Genomic DNA, 8,490 nt, shown 5'->3' on the forward strand with positions numbered 1-8,490 from the left:
AAAAACTAATGATGGACTGTATGGTGACTAACAGAACAACAACAACAACAAAATATACATATATGACAAGCAAACACAGGAAAACATGTTTAACATCCTTAGCCAGTACAGAAATGCAAATTAAAATCACAAGGTATTGTGTACACTGTACACCTATCAGAAGGACTAATAGAAACAATAGTTACAACAAAAGCTGGAGAGGTTGCAGAGAATTCACGTATCTCATACATTGGTTTAGGGAATGTAAGATGATAACAGCCATTCTGGAAATATTCTCTCACAATTTCACTATTCTGGATATATCATTTCATAATTGCACTCCTGAGCACATATCCTAGAGAATAAGTACTTATGTACACACACACACTCACACACACACAAGAAAAACAAACAAACAATCAAAACCCAAAAAACAAAATCTATATATACTTACAGTGAATTTAGTCATAATGGCCAAAACTAGAGATAAACTAAGTATCCTTCAATAGTTGAATAGTTAAAAAAAAAAGTGTAATACAACCCCAGCATGAAATATTACTTAGCAATAAAAATAATGAGTGATATATTGCACAACTTTCATATATCTCATATATGTTCAGAAATTATACTGAAAGAAGCAAGATAAATATCAAAGGGTCAACATAATGTATTAACCAAGGTATATAACATTATCAAAATAAAACTATAGAAATGGAGAGCACATTGGTGGGTCAGGGGATAAGAAAGATTATAAGAAGTAAGATCATTGTTACTATAAATAAATAGTACAAGGGATCACTGTGATGGAATCATTCTGCATCTTGCCGGTTTTAGTGGTGACACAGATTCACACATGTGAGAAAATTGCATATTAAAAAATGGGTGAAATTTGAATAAGGTCAGCAGTTCACACCAATTCCTGACTGTAATTGGAAGAAATTGTGTAAAGCATAGAAGGGATCATTCTATGCTATTTCTCATAACTGCATGTAAATCTACATGTTAAAATTTAAAGTTAAAAAAGGTAATTGAGAGCTACATGTATTACTTGTGATGTTTTCAGGAGAGGGAGAGTCAAAATTTGATAGATTTTTTTCCAAAAAAAAAAAAAATGTGGCTGATATTGACATAAATTAATGAAAATATAAGAAGGAAAGAAGAAAAACAAAAAAAAAAAGGAGAAAGGGAGAGAGGGAGGAAGGGAAAACAAAACAAAACAAATTCCTGTTTAGGATAATTCCAAATAATTTATGTAGATACTCCACGCATCATGAAGGTTAAGATTAACCTTCCTCCTACCTTGAGTGTAAGCTGCACTCATTGTCTTGCTTCCAAAAAGCAGGGCATATAAAAAGGGAGGGGGGAATAACTTTACCCTAGAGAAATCTGGCAAACACTACCTCAGCCAAGTGGTCAGGATTAACATCATCAGAGATAAGTCATGTAGCTATTATGTACCTCTACAAGACTTGAAAATAAAGGCACTTCACCTCTGAAATCTTCTTCCCCCAAACCTATAACCTTAGTCTAATGAGGGGAAAAAAATCAGACAAAAACAGTTTGGAGGATATTCTACAATATACCTATTAGTGCTCCTCAAAATTGCCAAGGTCATTGAAAACAAAGCCTGAATGTCTTTCACAGCCCGGAAGGGTCTAAGGAGATGTGTCGGCCAATGTGATCTTTCAAAAAGCAGTCTGAAAGAAGAGAAGGACATTAGGCAAAATGAGTGAAATCTGAATAAAAGATAGAATTTAGTTAATGTACAGATATTGGTTTCTTAGTTTTATGAAAGAACCAATGTTCATTCCATAATAATGTATGATGTTAGCAATAGAGAAAAATGAATGAAGGATTTATGGAAATTTTGTAAATTTGTCAACTGCTCCATGAATCTGGAACTGTTCAAAAACTACATTTGTTTTGGGGCACCTGGGTGGCTCAGTGGGTTAAACCTCTGCCTTCGGCTCAGGGCATGATCTCAAGGTCCTGGGATCAAGCCCCGCATCCGGCTCTCTGCTCAGCAGGAGCCTGCTTTCCCTTCCTCTCTCTCTACCTGCCTCTCTGCCTATTTGTGCTCTCTCTGTCTCTCTGTTAAATAAATAAATGTATATTTAAAAAAAAAACTACATTTGTTTTAAAATATTACTAACATTAAAAAAAAATATCTAGTCTGATGAACCAGTTTGTTATTCTTTTGAATTAGGTATCTATTTGGATGCACACATAAGGGGAAAACTTAATAAAATTGAGGCTTACAGGATCTGATGGCCAAAAGTACATGATTGTAGCTCAAATGTGACCATTATTAGCAACAGCAAAAGAGACTGTAGAGTGAAGAAAGAGAGAATGATGTTGTGAAATAGAAATAAATGATCTCCAAATGCAAAATATCTTCACTTTTCTTTTAATTCTTCAAGGCCCTTGCTGAGTCTGGGTTCAGTTATGTGGCCAGTTAAACTGGTATCTCATTCTAATACCAGTAGTTTGTTTCACACTGTCTGTGTTAATTTCAGCAGCCTCTTCCCTGGAAGTGCAGTGGTTTACTGCCTATATCATATTCCCTGCCCCTATACTTCTTGTACATCTAGACATTCCTCTAAGTTACAACACCATTTCCAGAACAAATACGGATGACTATTTTCCCCATAAAAGCCATGTCAGTCCATTTGCCTTGACATTATATACAGCTATTTATGCTACGATTTCCATCATTCCTTATTTTCATTTATTCCTACTTGTCTTTTAAGATCCAATTCAGATGTTACTAGTCCCATGTTACCATTTGGCCTCCCACCAATCTTTCATCTAGAAAAATGAATCCCTTTGTCTGTTAGTTACTGTAGTAATATCTACCTACTATTATCTCAGTACCTATCTTCCACACCATAATCTCTTTCTTCATAAATCAGTTCCCTTACTTTAAAAAGCTTCAGCGAATTTATTTTTTTTCCATTTTGAATTCCCAGCATATAATATAGTGTTTGTTGGTTTTAGTGAAATTTAATTTAATTGGTAGTGTTAAGTCAGTGCCTATGAAGAATAAGTTAATCTACCAGGAATAAGAAACAAAAGGAACACTATGGCAAAACCCCAGGAGTTAGAAAGTGTGAAAAAATCAGTAACAGGACGATGTAGATAATAAGCCAAAAGAGATATGTCAAAATTACCTAGGAAAAACATGTTGATATATACTGTAGACATAAAAGAGCATTTTATTGGGGAGATTAAACTTACATTTGTCCTTAAAGAAAAGGGAAAATTTAGCTAAAAAGATAAAGTAAAAGGGATAATTGTGGACATGGGATATTGGCATAGAGTGTGAATTCTGGGAATACAAAGGAAGGGCAAATAGAGACTTTAGAATAACTTGCTTAGTGATTCAATGAGGTTAATGACTGAAAGGCAAAGAAAATCTTAAATTGGACCTCTGGGAAAATGATAGTGGTGCTGACCAAAAAAAAAAAAAAAAAAAAAAAAAAAAAAAAAAAATCAGAGCATGCACTAGTAGATAGTTTTGAAAAACCCTGATTATATTTGATGGGCCTCCAATGAAGCAATCTAGTCTGACCAGGCATTCCATACTAAACCCCATGACATTGGGGAATTAGGAAGATCTCAGCCCTGCTCACAACTGGACAGGCTGAGGAAAAACAGCCTATCAAGACCTACTCAGTCACCTGTTTTGGTTTTTTCTTACTGAAATTATTTATGTTTTCATTAACAGTATATTCAGCACTAATTGGCAGCAGGAATTTTGAGTATTTTATACTTTCTAAGAGATTTCATTGACAGAAAAGAAATTACAAGGTAAGCATCTTGGTAAAGGAAGTAACCCAGTTTTCCCAGATTGTGAAATTCTGTTTATGCTAACTATATAATTATTTTTCAATAGTACTTGTAATGTTCAATCTTGGTAAATATATAATTTACCCAGGAGTAGGACAGTGTTGTTTGACTGTGACCTAGTTCTTCCCGTATATCATTTATCAAGTAGACATAATTATGTTAAAACTCTTCTCTATATTCCAACAAAATCAAATGCTGGGAAATGCTTTGAAGCCCATAAGTGATCATAAGTCAAAATAAACATACCTTTTGGTAGAAAAATGATTGTTAAAAGAATCTAGTTTGGTACAGGCACAAAATCCAGTGTTCAAAGTCTGGATTCCAGCCCTAAGCTGATAATGTATTTTGCTCATATTTTCACTGAAAGCAACATGCTAGATCTTTTTTTTTTTAATTGCAAAAAATATATTTTGGAAGAACTCACTACGTAAGGTGACAGGATTCCAAAATCAAATTTCATGAAAATGTACATCACCATTTCTTTGTACAATAAGTGAGAAAAATCTGCAATATAGAAGAATAGAGGAAAAGAAATATGGAGGGCCATGGAGAAAGGGGTGGGGGGCCAACCACATCTGTAAGAGCAAACCTGGAAGTCAAGCAGATGCTAGATCTAAAGAGAAATTGTGGAGCTCAACAAAGACACTCCCTTCCATCATAAATCTTATGGTTTAAGGAGTGAGACATATGAAACCATATAGTCACACAAATGATGAAATCTAGGTTTCAATCCAGGCTGTGATGAATAGAATTTGGAAGAAAAGTTTTTAATAGAACCTAGCCAGCCTAGGTATACCCCAAACCCTCAGAAAACTGCACTTGATCTGGAAAACGGACATCATGTAACATAGAACTTAAATAACAGGACCCTGCTTTGCTTTTATGGAAAGTTAGAAAATTTTCAAGGATCTGGGCATTCTGAAATCTGTTTCTCAACTTCTTATGACTCTACTTCAGACATACACAACCCACTGACTACACCAAGACTCACATGAAGGCAGGAGAGAGTAAGATGCAATCTGGCTAATTTTGCCATTATTAATATTATCATTATTATTAATAATAATAATCTTAAACTACCTCCACATCTAAAAGAAGCCTAACTCATCAAGTCAATTAAACACGCAATGACAGAAGGCCCTTTAGTCAAGCCTTTTGTCTCTGGACATTCTAGTATGTGATCACATTGGTATATGATCTCTTGGTTTGAAGATGATCCACATAAAATGCTCTAGTAAAGGATGGATATGTTAAGATAGATGGCTATCTATCTTTCTAAGCATTTCTAAGCATTTTATAACTATCAGAGTAGAAGATTAAATATAAATAGGATAGTCTAAAAAGGAAAAAAAAATACATAGTAAATTTGAGGGAAAGGAATCCTAAGGACTTTCCCTGTATCCATCAATGGCATAATAGCTGTAGCTAATAGTTAAGAATAGTAAGAACTCTAACAACAAGAACCCTACAAGATCACATAGAAAGGAAACTCACTCCTTCATTGATAATCTGAATTTACTATAGATCACGTAAATACACTAAGTGTTTTCCCTGGATAGAAAACAAGGTTAATTAGATTAAAAGCTGAAATGATCATAAATGTGTATAACAACAAATTACAGCCATAATAGTTAATTTTCCCCTTAAATTATAATGTTCAGAGCCAAAAGAATTAAGTAGAGTGTTTTGAAATTATAAAAATAAATTTTCTGTAAATTAAATTAGCATTTTTTCATAGCCAAATAAAGTCTCTAATATCTGACTTGGAAATAATTGTAATATTTATATTACTAATGAAATCACTAAAAGGATGAGAATGGAATAACATGATTTTTCAAAATAGTGAAAAAATTGGATAATGTGCAGTTTGAAATTGTGACTTACCAACTCTGTCATATTTTAAAATTGTAAAAACAACAAAAACTACAACTGTCCAGTTTATTTTAACATATGAAAATACCTCTAGTACATGAAATTAATGATATTCATTTTAATATGTATACTCTCGGACACCTGGGTGGCTCAATGGGTTAAGCTTCTGCATTCGGCTCAAGGTCCTGGGATCGAGCCCCGCATCAGGCTCTCTGCTCAGCGGGGAGCCTGCTTCCCCCTCTGTCTCTGCCTGTCTCTCTGCCTACTTGTGATCTGTCTCTCTGTCAAATAAATAAAAAAAATCTTAAAATACACACACACACACACACACACACACACAAACACGTTTCTAAAAGTACATTAAATCATGGATAAGAAATATAGAAAAAATAGTAAAAACTGATTCAAGTGACCATGGAGGAGTATTTTTGTATTTGCCATTGTTCTTAAACTTTAATAAGAAACTGCTTCATTTCTACGATTTTTTAATAAATCTCTTATATGTCTGTTATCATTACAGAGAGTCATGAAGAGTGGGAATGAGACAGAAACCACAGATTTCATTCTCCTGGGTTTCTTCCCTGAATTTAAATACATCACAGCTATGGTCTCCATCATTCTCCTGATATACACGGCTGCCTTCACTGGCAACACTCTTCTGATCCTCCTCATTTGGTTTATTTCCATCTCCACACCCCCATGTACTTCCTTCTCAGTCAGCTCTCCTTAATGGATTTGACTTTGACCTCTAGCATTGTCCCCAAAATGGCATTCAACTTCTTCTCTGGATGGCAGAGCATATCATTCCTGGCTTGTGGGACTCAAATATTCTTCTCCCTGATGGTGGCCATTGCAGAATGCATCCTTATAACTCTCATGTGCTTTGATCGTTATGTGGCTATATGCGATCCTCTTCGATACCCAGTCATCATCAACCCTAAGGTTTGCTTGCAGATGATTGCCATGTCTTGGGCTGGAGGGGCACTTACTTCCCTGGGACACACTGCTTTTACCTTGCATTTTAACATCTGCAGCCCCAGAGAGATTCCCCACTTCTTCTGAGAAGTCATGGCGGTGCTTAGGATCGTCTGTGAGGATATCTCAGCCTATGAAAAGGCAGTGGTGATAACAAGCATCCTTGTTCTGCTGCTGCCCTTGTCTCTCATCTTGTCTTCCTATGTTCTCATCTTCCTTGCAGTACTCCGAATGAACTCCCCAGAAGGCAGGAACAAAGCTCTGGCCACCTGCTCCTCTCATCTCTGTGTGGTGGGTCTCTATTCTGGTCCAGGCATGTGCATCTACATGAGACCCGGTTCTGCCAAGACTCCAAGGTTGAGTCAGGGTCTCTTTCTGTTTGGAACTGTCCTCACTCTACTCCTAAACTCACTTGCCTACAGTCTTAGGAACAAGGAAGTTCTAAGTGCTCTGAAAAAGTTACTAGGGAGGTGTCAGTCCTTCAGGTAAATGGCAGAAATCTCACTGTCACCCATAGGCAAAATAGAGATACACCAGCAAAGGGACATTTTGTCAGTTGATTCATCATCATCATCATCATTATCCCTTCAAGATCCTGAAAAATTCAACTCACTTTACTGAGTTTATCTGCAGGGGAAAAAAATGTTTATCCTTTCCTTTCTCCATCTTAAAATTTCTTTCTGATTGTCCTACATTATGTGTTGATGCAGGACAAGGAACTGTGTACATCAATTCTCTTTATGATTCATGCTTGATGGTAATGTACACTTTAGTATTTCCAAGTTTCATGTTGATACCATAAAAAAAGATCAGTGTCTGTATCCCTAAAATGAAAAATAAAAAAATTGACAAGCACATAGATACCTCAGAATAATTCCCTGATAAAATTAATTAATGGGCATGATGATAAATCATCAGGAATCAGATAAATTTACAGTATTGCTTTGCTCCATATATCTAACAGGACTATTAATTCCTCTTACTCTTGTAAAAATAGTCTTCACTCTATGTCAGTGCTTCCAAAGAGTGGATTTCTGATCACTGGTGTTAAAATAATTTGCTGACTTCACAAAATATAGCGCTTTTGTTCTCATCTCAGATTAGCAGAATTAGAATCTGTTAAATTGGGCTCAGGGATCTGACCAGGAGACTGATTAGTGATTGTCATGCTTACCAAGGGTTGTAAGTCACGGAAGTAATTACTGACCTAATTTTCTAGACATGCTTGCTAGATAATTTCCCAGTCTTAAAGTTTCCAGATCTCTTTATAATGTATATAATATAATGGGTTAAGGTGGCTAGGAAAAACCAGTATTATTTTTAAGATAGTAAAAATAATAAACTTTATGTTTTGAATAATTCATAACTTAAAAATTTTGAAGACACAGTAATGAGAAAGTAAAAATAAATTTAAAAAGACTCAGATTTGTGATATAAAACAATGAATAATTGAAAATATTTATAACGATAAAATTTAAAGCATGAGGCATTATAGATGTTTCCAAAATGTTGATATTCTTCAAAAAATTGAAAATACACTATATAATAGAGAGACTGTGGACTCTGAGAAACAAACTGAGAGTTTGGAAGAGAGGAGGTTGGGAGGTTGGGTGAGCCCTGTGTTGTGTATTTAGGAGGGCACGTATTGCATGGAGCACTGGGTGTGGTGCATAAACAATGAATCTTGGAAAACTGAAAAGATAAAAGAAAAAAAAATGAACATTAGGAACTTATTACACATGCTTCTTTTTTTCTAAAAATGACTGAAATAGGGGTGCCTGGGTGGCTCAGGTGGATAAGTGTCTACCATTGGCT

General features: G+C 35.2%; 1 pseudogene; it reads left to right on the forward strand.

Moving 5' to 3' along the window:
* Positions 1-6,226: 6,226 nt before the first annotated feature.
* LOC123938410 lies at positions 6,227-7,164 on the forward strand (annotated as a pseudogene).
* Positions 7,165-8,490: the final 1,326 nt, after the last annotated feature.

The sequence above is a fragment of the Meles meles genome, chromosome 3 (genome assembly GCF_922984935.1).
Source record: "Meles meles chromosome 3, mMelMel3.1 paternal haplotype, whole genome shotgun sequence".
Lineage (NCBI taxonomy): Eukaryota > Metazoa > Chordata > Mammalia > Carnivora > Mustelidae > Meles > Meles meles.